Source organism: Dendrobates tinctorius, unplaced genomic scaffold, assembly GCF_039654945.1.
Source record: "Dendrobates tinctorius isolate UK_male_01 unplaced genomic scaffold, ASM3965494v1 ptg000146l, whole genome shotgun sequence".
NCBI classification, from domain to species: domain Eukaryota; kingdom Metazoa; phylum Chordata; class Amphibia; order Anura; family Dendrobatidae; genus Dendrobates; species Dendrobates tinctorius.
Genome location: NW_027361813.1, coordinates 2,396,059 through 2,415,722, shown reverse-complemented (window position 1 = coordinate 2,415,722; position 19,664 = coordinate 2,396,059). Strand labels below are relative to the sequence as shown.

General features: G+C 42.6%; 1 protein-coding gene across 3 annotated transcripts in view; it reads right to left on the bottom strand.

Moving 5' to 3' along the window:
* Nucleotides 1-19,664, bottom strand: part of TGFB1I1 (transforming growth factor beta 1 induced transcript 1) — a 232,183-nt gene that overhangs the window by 165,750 nt on the left and 46,769 nt on the right. The gene's annotated exons all lie outside the window — the stretch shown is intronic.

Sequence of the window (19,664 nt, the reverse complement as noted above, 5' to 3'; positions counted from 1 at the left end):
ATTTCATTCAAATAACTTGCGTTTATTTGTGAGAAAAACGGAAATTTGGCGAAAATTTTGAAAATTTCGCAATTTTCCAACTTTGAATTTTTATGCCCTTAAATCACAGAGATACGGCACACAAAAAACTTGATAACTAACATTTCCCACATGTTTACTTTAGATCAGCACAATTTTGGAACCAAAATTTTTTTTTGTTAGGAAGTTATAAGGGTTAAAAGTTGACCAGCGATTTCTCATTTTTACAACACCATTTTATTTTTAGGACCACATCACATTTGAAGCCACTTTGAGGGGTCTATATGATAGAAAATACCCAAAAGTGACACCATTCTAAAAACTGCACCCCTTAAAGTGCTCAAAACCACATTCAAGAAGTTTATTAACCCTTTAGGTGTGTCACAGGAATTTTTTTGAATATTTAAAAAAAAATGAACATCTAACTTTTTTTCATAAAAAAAATACTTCAGGTTCAATTTTTTTTATTTTACCAAGGGTAACAGGAGAAATTGGACTGCAAAAGTTATTGTGCAATTTGTCCTGAGTACGCAGATACCTGATATGTGGGGGGGAACCACTGTTTCGGTGCATGGCAGAGCTCAGAATGGAAGGAGCGCCGTTTGACCTTTTCAATGCAAAATTGGCTGGAATTCAGATTGGACGCCATGTCACGTTTGGAGAGTCCCTGATGTACCTAAACAGTGGAAACCCCCTACAAGTGACCCCATTTTGGAAACTAGACCCCCCAAGGAACTTATCTAGATATGTGGTGAGAACTTTGAACCCACAAGGGCTTTACAGAAGTTTATAACGTACAGCGGTACAATTAAAAAATCATATTTTTTCCACAAAAATGATCTTTTCACCCCAATTTTTATTTTCCCAAGGGTAACAGGACCCTAAAAGTTATTGTGCAATTTGTCCTGAGTACGCTGATACCCCACATGTGGGGGTAAACCACTATTTGGGTGCATGGCAGAGCTCGGAAGGGAAGCAGCGCCATTTGACGTTTTTGGCTGGAATTGAGATCGGACACCATGTCGCGTTTGGAAAACCCCTGATGTACCAAAACAGTGGAAACCCCCCACAAATGACACCATTTTGGAAACTAGACCCCCTAAGGAACTTATCTAGATGTGTGGTGAGAACTTTGAACCCCCATGGGCTTCACAGAAGTTTATAACATAAAGCCGTACAATTAAAAAATCATATTTTTTCCACAAAAATGATCTTTTCACCCTCAATTCTTATTTTTCCAAGGGTAACAGGACCGTAAAAGTTATTGTGCAATTTGTCCTGAGTACGCTGATACCCCACATGTGGGGGTAAACCACTATTTGGGCGCATGGCAGAGCTCGGAAGGGAAGCAGCGCCATTTGACGCTTTTGGCTGGAATTGAGATCGGACACCATGTTGCGTTTGGAAAACTCCTGATGTACCAAAACAGTGGAAACCCCCCACAAATGACACCATTTTGTAAACTAGACCCCCCAAGGAACTTATCTAGATGTGTGGTGAGCACTTTGAACCCCCCAGTGCTTCACAGAAGTTTATAAAGCCCGGGCGTGAAAATAAAAAATTCGTATTTTTTCCACAAACATGATCTTTTAGTCACCATTTTTTTATTTTCCCAAGGGTACCAGGAGAAATTGGACCCCAAAAGTTGTTGTCCAATTTGTCCTGAGTATGCTGATACCCCATATGTGGGAGAAAACTACTGTATGGGCACACGTCGGGACTCGGAAGGGAAGTAGTGACGTTTTGGAATGCAGACTTTGATGGAATGGTCTTTGATCGCTTTTTATTCCTATTTTTGGGACGCAGAATGAACAAAAACCAGCGTTTCATGAATTTCTTTTGGGGGGGTGCGTTTACACCGTTCCGCGTGCGGTAAAATTGATAAAGCGGTTTTATTCTTCGGGTCAGTACGGTTACAGCGATACCTCATTTATGTCTTTTTTTATGTTTTTGTCGGTTTTATGCAATGAAAACTATTTTATATAAAAAATAATTATTTTTGCATCGCTTTATTCTGCGAGCTATAACTTTTTTATTTTTTTGCTGATGATGCTGTGTGGTGGCTCGTTTTTTGCGGGACAAGATGACGTTTTCAGCGGTACCATGGATATTTATATGCTTCTTTTTGATCGCGCGTTATTACACTTTTTATTTGGCGGTATGATAATAAATCATTATTTTTTGCTTCGTTTTTTATTTTTATTTTTTAAGGGGTTCGCTAAAGGGGTTAACTAATGGGACAGTTTTATAGGGCGGGTCATTACGGACGCGGCGATACCTAATATGTGTACTTTTATTGTTTTTTTTTATTATTTCCAAAAAATGGATTTATTGGGGAAATATTTTTTTTTTTTTTCTAATTTATTTGGCGATTTTTTTTTAATTATTTTAACACTTTTTTTATTTTATTTTTTACTTTATTAAATAGTCCCAGGTGGGACATCACTGTCCTGTGACAGATCGCTGATCTGTCACATCACAGAGGCCCCCGTCGCCATCTTGGATTCGGGGGGCCTGGAGGAAAGGAGCCCCCCGCAGCAGCGCTGCACATTGCGCTGCCGTGGGGGCTCAGGGAAGCACGGAGGGAGCCCCCTCCCTGCCGATGCTTCCCTTTAACCCCCTAAGTCTTCAAACATGATCGCGGTGTGCAAGGGGTTAACGTGTCGGGGGCGGTCCGTGACCGCCCCTGACACATTGTGCCAGGTGTCAGCTGTGATAATCAGCTGACACCCGGCCGCGATCAGCGGCGCTCACCACGTGGGCGCCGCTGATCGCGCCGACGTACTATCCCGTCCATGGGCATAGGGGCCCGGGTCCCATGGACGGGATAGTACGTCGGATGGCAGAAAGGGGTTAAGGATATCCAGCCATTGGATCCCTCCAATTCTCTTTCTGAATCCCTTAAAATCTGCCTTTCTGAAATCTAACCTTGACGTCTGAGTCTTCACAGGTCTTCCGCCTCTAGTTATCCAAAATTCTAAAATAGCATGGTCGCTACCTCCTAGGGTCCCAGCCACTTTTACCTCCTCAACCATTTCCTCCCTGTTTATAAGGATTAGATCCAAGGTAGCAGTTCCCCTTGTTTTCTCCCTTACCTTTTGGAAGATAAAGTTGTCAGCAAGAGAGGATAAGAATTTCCTTGACCTGTTAGTTTTGCCTGAGAGAGATTCCCAACAAATGTCTGGATAGTTGAAATCTCCCATGACAACTACGTCATATTTTTTGGAGAACTTGGCCATTTGATGCATAAAGAGTTCATCCATATCTTCAGCTTGCACAGGCGGCCTGTAGTAAATGCCTACAATGGTGTCCTTTCCATTGTTCTGTCCTTGTATTCTTACCCAAACAGTTTCCACAGAACTCCCAGTCTCTGAAGCTTCAATCTCTGTGCAGATATACGCGTTTCTAACATACAATGTGACACCTCCTCCTCGTTTATCAAGTCTGTTTCCTGCAAATAAGTTGTATCCTTCTAGTCTTGTATTCCAATCATGTGTATTGTCCCACCAAGTTTCAGTGATTCCAATGACATCATATTTCTTTTCCTGTGTTAGTAGTTCCAATTCTCCTTGTTTGTTGCCCATGCTTTGTGCATTAGTACAGAAACATTTTAGTTTGTGATTGGTTTCTCTTTCTCCAATATTTTTATTAATTAGATTCTTTTGTCTTTGTTCTTCCTTTCCACTTCTAATAGCAGAGTTCTCAATAGCATTTGTCAGGTGTATGGCTTTTTCTGGTCTTTTGCTTCCCTTCCCATGTTGTTCTAGTTTAAAGCTCTCCTTACAAGTTTAGCAAGGCGACTTCCAAATACATGCTTTCCAGTCTTCGTAAGGTGCACCCCATCTCTAGCAAGTAGTCCATCGTATATGTAGTTCACTCCGTGATCCAGAAATCCAAATCGTTGCTGACGGCACCATCGACGTAGCCAGTTGTTCACCTGCAGAATCTTATTCCACCTCCTTGTTCCATGGCCATCCACTGGGAGGATGGAAGAGAAGACCACCTGCGCTCCCAGTTCTTTCACTTTCTTGCCTAAGTCTTCAAAGTCTCTGCAGATGGTTTCCAGGTCGTTTCTTGTGGTGTCATTTGTCCCCACATGTAGTAGCAGGAATGGGTAGTCATCTGTAGGTCTGAAGAGTCCTGATATCCTGTCAGACACATCTTTAATTTTTGCACCTGGAAGACAGCACATTTCTCTTGAGGTTATATCCGGTCTGCAGATAGCGGCCTCTGTTCCTCTCAACAGGGAATCCCCCATGACCACCACTCTCCGTTTCTTCTTCACAACATTTTTCTTTCTCCATCCAGGAGGACTCTGAAGGCGTACAAGGTTGCTGTTCGTGGGCAAAGTCTTATCCTGTTGTATTTCTTCATCGTTTTCCTGCGTGAGAGCCTGGTACTGGTTCCTGAGCAGTATGGGTGCTGACTGCCTCCTGATCCTCCTGCTTCTCTGGGTCACATGTCTCCATTCCTCTGTTTCTTCAGGTGCACTTCGAATTTCTTCTCTTTCTGTAACATGAAGAGATAATTCTGCTCTAAGAACTCTTCACCTTCCTTAATGATCTTCAACGTAGCTAACCTCTCTTCGAGATTTGTCTACTTTTCCTCCAACAGGGACACAAGCTGCATTTGTGGCATGTGAAGTTTGGCTTTTCCACTGGTAAGTCTGTGAACATGTAGCAAGAAATGCAGCTCACCAAATGGCTCCTGGCCTCTTCCATATTGAGATTTCTTAAAAACGATGAAAGATGAGCCAAAATTTTCCGATTTCCTCTTTTCAGCTGCAACAGCCAAAACCCAGTGATCGTTGAGCTCACGGAGACTCTTCACTTATCCCAGAAGGCACTGGGAATATGCAAATGATCTCCTCAAGACTCTTCCCCTGGTTAGCAAATGTTTCTGCCTATTCAACCGACCCCCTCCATAGGATAAACAAATCATCAATAAACCTTCGGTAAAAGGCCACCCCTTCTTTTTCAAGACTGGGCTGCGCAATGAAGGCGGACTCCACCGCACCCATGAATAAATGGACATAACTGGGTGCGAATCTCGTCCCCATTGCGCAGCCCTTTAACTGGCGGTAGAGTTCCCCCTCAAAAGAGAACACATTATTACTCAGGATGAGCGAGATGGCTTTCAGTATGAATTCCCTTTGTTCAGCTGGCATAGTAGTATCATTCATTAAGCAGCCATTAACCACTGTGAGGCCTAGTTCATGCGATATTCTGTTATAAAGGGCTGTGACATCCAGTGTTATCAGGATGCATCCCTTCATTGGGGGTAAATTCCTCAGCTCACTGATAAGTTGCGATGAGTCCCGCAAGAAGGATTTTAACTGTTTTATATATTTCTGTAAGAATAAATCAACGTAGTGAGATAACTTACATGTTATGGACCCGATGCCCGATATGATGGGCCTACCTGGGGGGTTACTCGGGTCCTTGTGCAATTTGGGTAAAAAATATAAAAAAGGTACTTTATATGGTGCAATATCAATAAACTTGCATTCTTTTTTGTTAATGATTTCCCTCTCATAGGCTCCCTTAATCAAAGAATTGTAATTCAAAAAAATTTCAATATTTGGATCATCTTCTAATTTCTCATAAAAATCCTCATCTTCCAAAATCCTTCTCCCTTCCTCTGTATACCATGCCCTGTCCATTATAACTATCCCCCCTCCCTTATCGGCACTACGTATGACGATATCTTCATTATCCCTAATAGAGGTGATAGCTTCTCTCTCACCCTTACTGTAAGTTGCACCTCCTCTTTGGTTGTGAAATTGCCCTAATTTCCTTCAAAACAAGTTGCTGGAATGTCTCAATATGGGACCTCTTATGTTGAAGAGGATAAAATTTATCATTGGGATTCCCAACCTCAACATGTAGCATGTTCTTAGTGGACTCTGACTCTTCTTGAACACTAGGAAATTTCTGAATATTGGTTCTACTTTTGTTTTTCTCTTCTAATATAAAATGACTTTGTATGGTGAGTTTCTGGAAAAATTCATTGAGATCCAAATACAATGAAAAAGTATCTAAATCCGCAGTGGGGCAAAAGGAGAGTCCATTTCCCAAAAGGGATTTCTCCTCCTGTGTAAGAGTGTATTTGGAAAGATTATAAATGCCCAATTCCTTTTCAGTACAACCCTCTTTTACTACATCTAATCCCTTCTGGGGCTGGCTTTTGATCTCTTCAGTGTGGTCTCCTGATTTTGAATATCCCCCTTTTCTAGAACATCCACTCCCCCTACACCCTTTTCTCCCCTTTTTCTCTTGGGTTACGGCCTGGAGCCACCCAAAAAAATTGGGTGATTTTGGAATCCTTTAGAACCATCTTTCTCTCTTCTAATGCTGTAGGGGCATCCATCACATTATGTATCCCATACGAACTCACTCTTGCTGTCTCTCTTACCAATGGCATAATCGATAAAGAGCTATTTATAATCAAATTAGATATATCAACCTGATTATTAGAACCCCCATCACTTGAAGGACCATGGGGTTCTTCCAATTCACCAGTTGGATCCCCGCTGTTCTCACCTCTCAAATCCCCTGAAACTGGGGTCCCTTCCATTGTAATTGAGCTTTTTGAGGGATTGGTTATAAGTTCTAACACTGTATTGCTCCCAATTGCTCCAGACCCCTTCTCCAGTGTTTGGGGGAGGTGACATCATGTACTGTAAAAATGGATAAATCCATATAAACGAGGAGGAAGTGTCACATAGTATGTTAGAAACGCGTATATCTGCACAGAGATTGAAGCTTCAGAGACTGGGAGTTCTGTGGAAACTGTTTGGGTAAGAATACAAGGACAGAACAATGGAAAGGACACCATTGTAGGCATTTACTACAGGCCGCCTGTGCAAGCTGAAGATATGGATGAACTCTTTATGCATCAAATGGCCAAGTTCTCCAAAAAATATGACATAGTTGTCATGGGAGATTTCAACTATCCAGACATTTGTTGGGAATCTCTCTCAGGCAAAACTAACAGGTCAAGGAAATTCTTATCCTCTCTTGCTGACAACTTTATCTTCCAGAAGGTAGGGGAGAAAACAAGAGGAACTGCTACCTTGGATCTAATCCATATAAACAGGGAGGAAATGGTTGAGGAGGTAAAAGTGGCTGGGACCCTAGGAGGTAGCGACCATGCTATTTTAGAATTTTGGATAACTAGAGGAGGAAGACCTGTGAAGACTCAGACGTCAAGGTTAGATTTCAGAAAGGCAGATTTTAAGGGATTCAGAAAGAGAATTGGAGGGATCCAATGGCTGGATATCCTTAAAGACAAAAATGTCCAGGAAGGATGGGAAATCTTGAAAAATGAAATTCTCAAAGCACAGTTGTTAACAATTCCGAAAAGAGGGAAGAATAGGAAGCATTTAAGGAAGCCAGGATGGATGAACACAGAACTTAAGCACATGCTAAAAAGGAAGAAAAAAATGTTTATAAAATGGAAAGAGGGAGGCATATCTAAAGAAGAATATAATGCTGTCTGCAGAACCTGCAGGGCACAAATCAGATTACTAAAGCTGAAAATGAATTGAGGCTTGCAAGAGATGTCAAAAGCAATAATAAAGGATTTTGGGGATATGTCAAAAGTAAAAGAAAAGTCAAAGATGCTATAGGATTTTTTCAGGATGAAAATGATGAAATGGTAAGACAGGATGTTGAGAAGGCCGAACTTTTAAATTCCTATTTTGCATCTGTTTTCTCTCAGAAAGGAAATGTAACATCAACTGTTCTTCACTGTCCTATTAAGGGAATAGAAGAATCCAGGATATCTATAAACAGAAAGATAGTGAGGAAACACTTAGCTAACCTAAATGAATTCAAGTCTCCAGGTCCAGATGAATTACACCCCAGAGTACTGAAGGAGATAGCAGAAGAAATTTTTGAACCCCTCTCCATAATCTTTGAATATTCTTGGAGAACAGGAGAAGTGCCAGAAGACTGGAGAAGAGCAAATGTTGTTCCTATCTTCAAAAAGGGGAAGAAGGTGGACCCAGGCAACTATAGGCCGGTGAGTCTGACTTCTATACCAGGAAAGATCTTTGAACAAATTATTAAACAACATGTATGTCAGTACCTGGATAAGAATGAAGTGATTAAACAGAGTCAGCATGGGTTTGTAACTAATAAGTCATGTCAGACTAACTTAATTTCCATCTATGATGGAATCACTGATTGTGTGGATCAAGGAAATACTGTAGATATAGTATATCTTGACTTCAGCAAAGCATTTGACAAAGTCTCTCATACAATCCTTATTGAAAAAATGACTAAGTATGGAATGGACAAGGCAACTGTTAGGTGGATTCATAACTGGCTTAGTGATCTGACCCAAAGAGTGGTCGTAAATGGCTGCACATCCAGTTGGAAGAATGTCTCAAGTGGGGTACCACAGGGCTCTGTCCTGGGCCCTGTATTGTTCAACATCTTTATCAATGATTTAGATGAAGGAATTGAGGGTAAACTGATTAAATTTGCTGATGACACAAAGCTAGGAGGGATAGCTAATACTAGAGAAGAGAGAGAGAGGATTCAAAAAGATATAAATAAACTGGAGAAGTGGGCAGCAACTAACAGAATGGTTTTTAACAGGGAGAAATGCAAAGTACTACATCTGGGCAATAAAAATGAAAAAATCATATACAGAATGGGAGGAATAGGGCTAAGTGACAGCACATGTGAAAAAGACTTGGGTATACTAATAGATCACAGACTGAATATGAGTTAACAGTGTGATGCAGCAGCAAAAAAGGCAAATGCAATTCTAGGATGTATTAACAGAAGCATACAGTCTAGATCACGTGAAGTCATTATTTCCCTCTACTCCTCTTTGGTCAGACCTCATCTGGAATATTGTATCCAGTTTTGGGCACCACATTTTAAAAAAGACATCAACAAACTGGAGCAAGTTCAGAAAAGAGCGACCAGAATGGTGACCGGTCTGCAAACCCTGTCTTATGAGGAAAGGTTGCAGGATTTGGGATTGTTTAGTTTGCAAAAGAGAAGACTGAGAGGAGACTTAATAGCTGTCTACAAATATCTCAAGGGCTGTCACATTGTAGAAGGATCAACTTTATTCTCATTTGCACAAGGAAAGACTAGAAGAAATGGGATGAAGCTGAATGGGAGGAGACACAGATTAGATATTAGAAAAAACTTTTTGACAGTTAGAGTGATCAATGAGTGGAACAAGCTGCCATGAGACGTGGTGAGTTCTCCTTCAATGGAAGTCTTCAAACAGAGGCTGGACAGACATCTGACTGGGATGATTTAGCGAATCCTGCTTTGAGCAGGGGGTTGGACCAGATGGCCCAGGAGGTCCCTTCCAACTCTACCATTCTATGATTCTATGATTCTATGATACCACTTGAAATAATATCTTCCCCCTGCACTGGCGTTTCAGAGGTCTCCAAAATGGTTTGCATATTCCCTGCAATTTTTATTGGTGAACAATTAGATATTTCTATTAATACTGTATGATTGCCCGACCCTCCCTCATTCATATTACTATTTTTCCTTTTATTACCTTCAGTGCTAGTCGCATCCTTCCCATTCCAGTTTGTATTAATGCATTTTTTATTTCTTTTACTCAAACTATTAATCAGTTTGCTCCTATGTTCCTCATAGTGAGCCCTTTGCTTTTCAGATGTTAAAATGATAAAAAATGGGACACTTTCTCCCTCAACTGCTCTATGAGTTTCCTCAAATTATTGATATACAAAAGAGGTTCCCTGGCAGAAATAGCACTTGAGGGTGTTAGACATCTGAGGGAAAATTTGGAGATTTTTTTCTTTGTCATCAGAATTTAGGACTTATGATGTAGGATTGAGAACCAAATTGAATAAATTTGAGGAAGATCTAATAAAGAGAAAAGCTGCCAAACTATGGAGGGATAGGAAGGAGAAATCAGGGCGTGTGAATAGTCATGAAAAAGTAGAGGCTATGGATACTGGTGAATTTATGATATCTGAGGGGGGAAATGATAATCAATCATCAAGCATTAATAATAATTATGAAAAAAAGGAGGAGAAAAATTGTAAAGATGCCAAGAAGGAAGAATCCTTTTCCATTTTAACATCTGAAAAGCAAAGGGCTCACTATGAGGAACATAGGAGCAAACTGATCAATGGTTTGAGTAAAAGAAATAAAAAATGCATTAATACAAACTGGGATGGGAAGGATGCGACTAGCACTGAAGGTAATAAAAGGAAAAATAGTAATATGAATGAGGGAGGGTCGGGCAATCATACAGTATTAATAGAAATATCTAATTGTTCACCAACAAAAATTGCAGGGAATATGCAAACTATTTTGGAGACCTCTGAAACACCGGTGCAGGGGGAAGATATTATTTCAAGTGGTATGGATTTATCCATTTTTACAGTACATGATGTCACCTCCCCCAAACACTGGAGAAGGGGTCTGGAGTAATTGGGAGCAATACAGTGTTAGAACTTATAACCAATCCCTGAAAAAGCTCAATTACAATGGAAGGGACCCCAGTTTCAGGGGATTTGAGAGGTGAGAACAGCGGGATCCAATGGGTGAATTTGAAGAACCCCATGGTCCTTCAAGTGCTGGGGGTTCTAATAATCAGGTTGATACATCTAATTTGATTATAAATAGCTCTTTATCGATTATGCCATTGGTGTCACGTGCCCCGTCCTGTGTGACACGGCCAGCAGGCCGGTAACTGATATAACAGGACGTGGCACGTGTAATTGTCCTATTTGATGCAGCCCGCAGGCTGGTAACTAATACAATAAGACAATGGAATAGGGAAAACCTGGGTAACAATAACAATGGTGGCCCTGCGATAGGGAACGGGGAAGTGGAGACCTCCTGCACTCCCCTGAGTCAGTGTCTCTACACTCCTAACGTTCCCTAGGCCGGTTCCGCACCGGGCGACGATCAGGAACCTAAAAACCCTGACTCGCCCTGCACCTAAACCCTGTCTAGGGAAATGGTCAGTGCGGGAACTGATCCCACCACTGCACTAAACACACATAAGGAAGAGTGACAAAACAGGGGAAACACCACTTAGCTTTGCTCTGTTGCTTACGCTCCCAGCAACAGAGCCCACCACCTGCGTGCATCTTTTCCTCCGACCGGATCCAACACCATAGTGCAGCCTTGGAGCAGAGTCCACCACCTGCGTGCAGCTGTCCAGAAACAGAGTCTAGCAAATGATTCCAGCTTTTCTGCCAAAGTGTCCAACATTTTGAGTCCAGCTTTCCAGCAACTGAATCCAGCATCCTGAGTGCAGCTCTACACCATAGCTGCCAGTCCACCAAGCCATGCAAGAACTGCTTGATGACACTATAGCTGCGACTCCACCAAGCCATGCCAGCCCTCCTTGCAGACACCATAGCTGAAACTCCAGGACTCTCACTGAGCTGCCCGTGACTCTCCTTCAGCTCCATTCTTCACCCAGGCTTGCTTGCAAATGAGGAACTAATCACCAACCGTGATTGACACACCTGACACTCTCTTATAGAGCAATCACACCTGTAACATAAATGCGTGCACAAACTAAAGTAACCAAGTGCAATGACACTCACCACCACCGGGGGGCAAATTTAGAACAAAAGACACCATAGTGCAATAATCCTAATGGCCACCGGCGGCAAAACCACCTTTGGCACACAGCCAAAGGGAAAAAAAAGGTTACTTTGTGCATTTAATCTGTCAGATCCAACCTGGATCATGACAGTACCCTCTCCTTAATGAGGGGCCTCTGGACCCTCAAAACCACTCCTCATTAGGGAACCACCTACAGCGGGGAAGCCCAGATCCAGAGTTCACCCCTACAACCACCTGCAATTCAGGTTTAAGACAAACGCACCACTGGTATTGGCAAAGTATGTTCTGGAGGCACCACTCATCTCCAAAGCGCCGACCTGGGGAACGAGTTGTGTATGTGTATGTTTGGTATGAGCTGGTAAGACTCTGCAACACACTTCCACAGGATGTTTTTTGGTGGTACCCATACACACTCGTTCACACACAGGTCCGGACCTGAACGTTTATTGCCACACCTTCGTTTGTCAATTTTCGGTGAACTCTTTCTGGGATTGACAACAGAGGCATCTCCCTGTGTCACCACACTCACACCCCCGCTATTCACCAAGGGAACACCACCCTCCAACCCTTTACACCACGAGGTCTGCGCCTCCCAGGGTTGGCTAATGACGAGGGTTGAAATTTGCCCCTTCTCCCCCACAGCGCACCTGCTGCTCACAACGGAGAGGGAGGGGCCTGGGATATGGAGGAAAAATACACTCCCTGGTCGCCTTCCTTCACACGACCAGGAGGGGGGTTCTTTGGTGGTATGGAAGGTTTGGCGTGAGCCCCACGGACTATCACACCAGTCTACTCACTACCGGGACGTACCCCTTCACCTCGGGGAACCCCAGACAGCACCATGGGGACCAACTCCACCCACCTGTCTGGGTATGTCAGCCTGTATGAACAAGTCCTGCTCCCCAGCAGCGACTCAAGGGGCTTCATTGCCAGACGCTATTTAATTTCCTGGTTGAGCCAAACGGGAGGCCCCAGACCCTGATAAATTCTGTTGAACTGCTTCAACACACCATGCAGCTCCTCACTCACCTCAATGAGGCCCAGCAGCAAATACCCACAGGTCTGAACATGGCCTGAGGCTAACCAGAAAAAAGTAAGGTTGGTGATAATGTCACGTGCCCCGTCCTGTGTGACGCGGCCCGCAGGCCGATAACTAATACAATAAGACAAGGGAATAGGGAAAACCTGGGCAACAATAACAATGGTGGCCCTGCGATAGGGAACGGGGAAGTGGAGACCTTCTGCACTCCCCTGAGTCAGTGTCTCTACACTCCTAACGTTCCCTAGGCCGGTTCCGCACCGGGCGACGATCAGGAACCTAAAAACCCTGACTTGCCCTGCACCTAAACCCTCTCTAGGGAAATGGTCAGTGCGGAAACAATCCCACCACTGCACTAAACACACATAAGGAAGAGTAACAAAACAAGGGAAACACCACATAGCTTTGCTCTGTTGCTTACACTCCCAGCAACAGAGCCCACCACCTGCGTGCATCTTTTCCTCCGACCGGATCCAACACCATAGTGCAGCCTTGGAGCAAACAGAGTCCAGCACCTGCGTCCAGCTGGCCAGAAACAGAGTCCAGCAAATGAGTCCAGCTTTTCTGCCAAAGAGTCCAACATTTTGAGTCCAGCTTTCCAGCAACCGAATCCAGCATCTTGAGTGCAGCTCTACACCATAGCTGCCACTCCACCAAGCCATGCAAGAACTCCTTGCTGACACCATAGCTGCGACTCCACCAAGCCATGCCAGCCCTCCTTGCAGACACCATAGCTGACACTCCAGGACTGTCACTGAGCTGCCCGTGACTCTCCTTCAGCTCCATTCTTCACCCAGGCTTGCTTGCAAATGAGAAACTAATCACCAACCGTGATTGACACACCTGACACTCTCTTATAGAGTCATCACACCTGTAACATAATTGCGTGCACAAACTAAAGTAACCAAGTGCAATGACGCTCACCACCACCAGGGGGCAAATTTAGAACAAAAGACACCATAGTGCAATAATCCTAATGGCCACCGGGGGCAAAACCACCTTTGGCACAAAGCCAAAGGAGAAAAAAAGGTTACTTTGTGCATTTAATCTGTCAGATCCAACCTGGATCATGACAATTGGTAAGAGAGACAGCAAGGGTGAGTTCGTATGGGATACATAATGTGATGGATGCCCCTATAGCATTAGAAGAGAGAAAGATGGTTCTAAAGGATTCCAAAATTACCCAATTTTTTCGGGTGGCTCCAGGCCATCACCCCAAGAGAAAAAGGGAAGAAGAGGGTGTAGGGGGAGTGGATGTTCTAGAAAAGGGGGATATTCAAAATCAGGAGACCACACTAAAGAGATAAAAAGCCAGCCCCAGAAGGGATTAGATGTAATAAGAGGGTTGTACTGAAAAGGAATTGGGCATTTATAATCTTTCCAAATACACTCTTACACAGGAGGAGAAATCCCTTTTGAGAAATGGACTCTCCTTTTGCCCCACTGCGGATTTAGATACTATTTCATTGTATTTGGATCTCAATGAATTTCTCCAGAAACTCACCATACAAAGGCATTTTATATTAGAAGAGAAAAACAAAAGTAGAACCAATATTTAGAAATTTCCTAGTGTTCAAGAAGAGTCAGAGTCCACTAAGAACATGCTACATGTTGAGGTTAGGAATCCCAATGATAATAATAATAATACATTTTATTTCTATAGCACCGACATATTCCGCAGCACTTTACATTTCAGAGGGGACTTGTACAGACAATAGACATTACAGCATAACAATAACCACATAGATCATAACAGACACCAAGAGGAGTGAGGGCCCTGCTCACAAGCTTACAGTCTATGAGGAAAGAGGGAGACACGAAAGGTGGGTGGTAACAGTTGCCCTGATTGTATGGACCAGCCATAATGTTAAGTGTGTAACAGTACAGACACAGAGGGCTAATGGATGCATAAAGCATGTGGGAACATGATGCGGGAACCTGGTTATGGTAAAACTTTTGCCTGTGCCACAGGATAAATTTTATCCTCTTCAACATAAGAGGTCCCATATTGAGACATTCCAGCAACTTGTTTTGAAGGAAATTAGGGAAATTTCACGACCAAAGAGGAGGTGCAACTTACAGTCATATGTTAAAGTTTGGGCACCCCTATTAATGTTAACCTTTTTTCTTTATAACAATTTTGGTTTTTGTAACAGCTATTTCAGTTTCATATATCTAATAACTGATGGACTCAGTTATATTTCTGGATTCAAATGAGGTTTATTGTACTAACAGAAAATGTGCAATCTGCATTTAAACAAAATTTGACCGATGCAAAAGTATGGGCACCCTTATCATTTTCTTGATTTGACCACTCCTAACTACTTTTTACTGACTTCCTGAAGCACTAAATTGTTTTTGTAACCTCACTGAGCTTTGAACTTCATAGCCAGGTGTATCAAATCATGAGAAAAGGTATTTAAGGTGGCCACTTGCAAGTCGTTCTATTAGATTCTCCTATGAAGAGTGGCATCATGGGCTCCTCAAAACAACTCTCAAATGATCTGAAAACAAAGATTATTCAACATAGCTTTTCAGGGGAAGGATACAAAAAGTTGTCTCAGAGATTTAACCTGTCAGTTTCCACTGTGAGGAGCATAGTAAGGAAATAGAAGAACACAGGTACAGTTCTTGTTAAGCCCAGAAGTGGCAGGCCAAGAAAAATATCAGAAAGGCAGAGAAGAAGAATGGTGAGAACAGTCAAGGACAATCCACAGACCACCTCCAAAGACCGGCAGCATCATCTCGCTGCAGATGGTGTCACTGTGCATCGGTCAACAATACAGTGCACTTTGCACAAGGAGAAGCTGTATGGGAGAGTGATGCGAGAGAAGCCGTTTCTGCAAGCACGCCACAAACAGAGTCGCCTGAGGTCTGCAAAAGCACATTGGGACAAGCCAGTTACATTGTGGAAGAAGGTCCTGTGGACTGATGAAACAAAGATTGAGTTGTTTGGTCATACAAAAAGGCGTTATGTATGGAGGCTAAAATACACAGCATTCCAAGAAAAACACTTGCTACCCACAGTAAAATTTGGTGGAGGTTCCATCATGCTTTGGGGCTGTGTGGCCAATGCCGGCACCGGAAATCTTGTTAAAGTTGAGGGTCGCATGGATTCAACTCAGTATCAGCAGATTCTTGACAATAATGTGCAAGAATCAGTGACGAAGTTGAAGTTACACAGGGGATGGATATTTCAGCAAGACAATGATCCAAAACACCGCTCCAAATCTACTCAGGCATTCATGCAGAGGAACAATTACAATGTTCTGGAATGGCCATCCCAGTCCCCAGGCCTGAATATCATTGAACATCTGTGGGATGATTTGAAGCGGGCTGTCCATGCTCGGCGACCATCAAACTTAACTGAACTGGAATTGTTTTGTAAACAGGAATGGTCACAAATACCTTCATCCAGGATCCAGGATCTCATTAATAGCTACAGGAAGCGACTAGAGGCTGTTATTTTTGCAAAAGGAGGATCTACCAAATATTAATGTCACTTTTATGTTGAGGTGCCTATACTTTTGCACTGGTCAAATTTTGTTTAAATGCAGATTGCACATTTTCTGTTAGTACAATAAACCTCATTTGAATCCAGAAATATAACTGAGTCCATCAGTTATTAGATATATGAAACTGAAATAGCTGTTGCAAAAACCAAAATTGTTATAAAGAAAAAAGGTTAACATTAATAGGGGTGCCCAAACTTTTACATATGACTGTAAGTAAGGGTGAGAGAGAAGCTATCACCTCTATTAGGGATAATGAAGATATCGTCATACGTAGTGCCGATAAGGGAGGGGGGATAGTAATAATGGACAGGGCATGGTATATAGAGGAAGGGAGAAGGATTTTGGAAGATGAGGATTTTTATGAGAAATTAGAAGATGATCCAAATATTGAAATTTTTTTGAATTATAATTCTTTGATTAAGGGAGCCTATGAGAGGGAAATCATTAACAAAAAAGAATGCAAGTTTATTGATATTGCACCATATAAAGTACCTTTTTTATATTTTTTACCCAAATTGCACAAGGACCCGAGTAACCCCCCAGGTAGGCCCATCATATCGGGCATCGGGTCCATAACATGTAAGTTATCTCACTACGTAGATTTATTCTTACAGAAATATGTAAAACAGTTAAAATCCTTCTTGCGGGACTCATCGCAACTTATCAGTGAGCTGAGGAATTTACCCCCAATGAAGGGATGCATCCTGATAACACTGGATGTCACAGCCCTTTATAACAGAATATCGCATGAACTAGGCATCACAGTGGTTAATGGCTGCTTAATGAATGATACTACTATGCCAGCTGAACAAAGGGAATTCATACTGAAAGCCATCTCGCTCATCCTGAGTAATAATGTGTTCTCTTTTGAGGGGGATCTCTACCGCCAGTTAAAGGGCTTCACAATGGGGACGAGATTCGCACCCAGTTATGTCCATTTATTCATGGGTGCGGTGGAGTCCGTCTTCATTGCGCAGCCCAGTCTTGAAAAAGAAGGGGTGGCCTTTTACCGAAGGTTTATTGATGATTTGTTTATCCTATGGAGGGGGTCGGTTGAAGAGGCAGAAACATTTGCTAACAATCCCAATATGAATGATTAGGGACTAACCTTTACGGCTACCATTTCCACCGATTCCATTCAGTATTTGGACTTATGGGTGCGGCTTGACGGCCTGGGGATGGTGTCCACTGCAACACACTTCAAACCGGTTGATGTCAACAGTTACCTCTGGTTTGACAGTGGTCACCTCCCCGGGTGGGTGAAGAATGTACCCTATGGCCAATACTGGAGAATAAGGAAAAATTGCACTTCTGACCAACACTTCCAAACTGAATCTAGAATACTCAGGAAGAGGTTTGTGGAGAAAGGATACCCAAAAAATCTTTTAAAAGATGCTTATAAGAGGACATGTAATTTTACACAAGATTTGTGTTTAAAGAAAATGGAGGATAAAAATAGGAAATCTGGAGAGGAATAAACGGCGTTTGATAACCACCTTCTGTCATTCGAGATCAATTGTGTGTAAATTGCTGGAGAAATATTGGTTCATCCTACAAGGAAATCCTCTTTTGGCTCCAATGATTCCCGATAAACCAAATATTATTTATAGAAAAAATAGAAGTTTAAAGACTTTGGTAGCACCAAGCAACATAACGCGGAAATATAAAACACCATATGGAAATGATAATAGCAGCTGGGGCTGTTTTGCATGTAAAGTACCCAAGTGCTTGTGTTGTGGAGTGATTCGGGATAATGCGAGGGATTTTCATTCTAACACTACCAATGAGACATTCCAGATCAAGCACAAGGTTACTTGTCAGTCCACCTATATCATCTATCTATTGGAATGCCCGTGTGGGCTTCAATATGTGGGAAGGACCATCCAAACAGCCCATGCAAGATTGACAGAACATCCGCTCGGGTTACCAATTACTCAGTGTGTCCCGACACTTCGCAGGGAGTCACAATAAGGATCCAGGAAAGATAAGATTGACCATCATTGACCATATCAAGGAGCTTGGTGAAGGGAGGCTGAGTCACCTTATCAGGAGAGAAAGTTACTGGATGTTTAAGTTGGGTACATTATATTCAGAGGGACTGAATCTCACTATGGAGAAAGTTTCCAGGTAGGGCTAATAGTTTAGTGATTATGATTGATTTCTCTTTTTATGTGCCATATGTAGCTTTTTAAAAGAAGAGGGTTTTTTTGGGGGGGGTTTGTTTGTTTTTTATTTGGACAGGGTTTATCATTAGTTTTTTATGGAATATTAATGAATGTTGTAACCTGCAAAATGTATAATGATTGTCTAACGAATGTTTTTTTTACAATGTTTTTATTTTTAATGTTTTTATTGGGATGTAAGGGTTAACGCGCAATATCAAGGGGAGGTCGCATAGGACTGTGGGTTGTTCCAACTAGGGCTACCTATAAAGGCTGCAATAACTGATGCTTCCTTTATTCCACCTGAGGAAGACGGCTGTGACCGTGGAAACGCGTTGTGGGTATTGGAGGAAGAATAACAGTTGTTTTTTACCCTTTTTTCTGGTTTCTCTCCTTTAGCGCTCCTACAGGCCGCTTTTTTTTTTGCTTCACAGAATACTTTTGAAAGGCACTGTATCTATTTGTGGACATAGAAATAAAGAACACTTGTCTTTGATTATTCAGCGGTGTGATCCGACAACTCTTTTCTTCCTCTTCTATCTGATCACTGCTGTGGTTCCTGTACGCTTCGCTGTCTGATGACGGCTGGTAACAACAACCCCCAGTATCTCCCTGCCATTGTTAGAGACTTCCCGGGAGTTGTAGGGTCACCATTGTATAGGGGGCTGACCTGACAGTGCAATGGATCGCTGCACTACCCTTGGTAATGTACTCATGTACCGATAATGGTCCTGCTGATGTATTTACAGTGCCTTGAAAAAGTATTCATACCTTGTGTGTTCTCTGCTCTATGTAGGAACAGAAAGTCTCTTTTCCCTCCATTTATCATCCCCCCTTCAATTCTTGACTCAGTTGCTCCCACCCTCCCCTGCCTGAGACCTTTGCAGTGACTCATGACTTGTGCAGGGAAAACTGATCGCCTGTTTTTATACAGCGCTTAGAAGGATTCTCAGCTTTTAATCACGTGATGTCATAGTCCTAATGGAAAACAGAAGACTTATCTGGGTAGAAAGGCAAAAGGAGCAATTGTAAGTGCACAGGGCTGTATAACATGAGGACTGAGATATATTAAGAGGATAGACATTTTGATGGCAGGAGGAGGAGGACTCAAGTGTCAGTGACAGAAGTCTCCCTGCTTCTTTGGAGGTAGAGGTCGGCCCCTTGACCACTCGGCCTCTTTTACTGCTGCAGAGGTTGGTCAGTGCTATGTCCCCCCCCCCGAGCGATCGATAGGCCTCAGCCTTCATTGAGTAATAGAAGCTTTGCAGGTCTCATTTATTGTAACTGTGATCCCCAGATGATAATATACACCGCAGCCCCACGGTATCTCCTG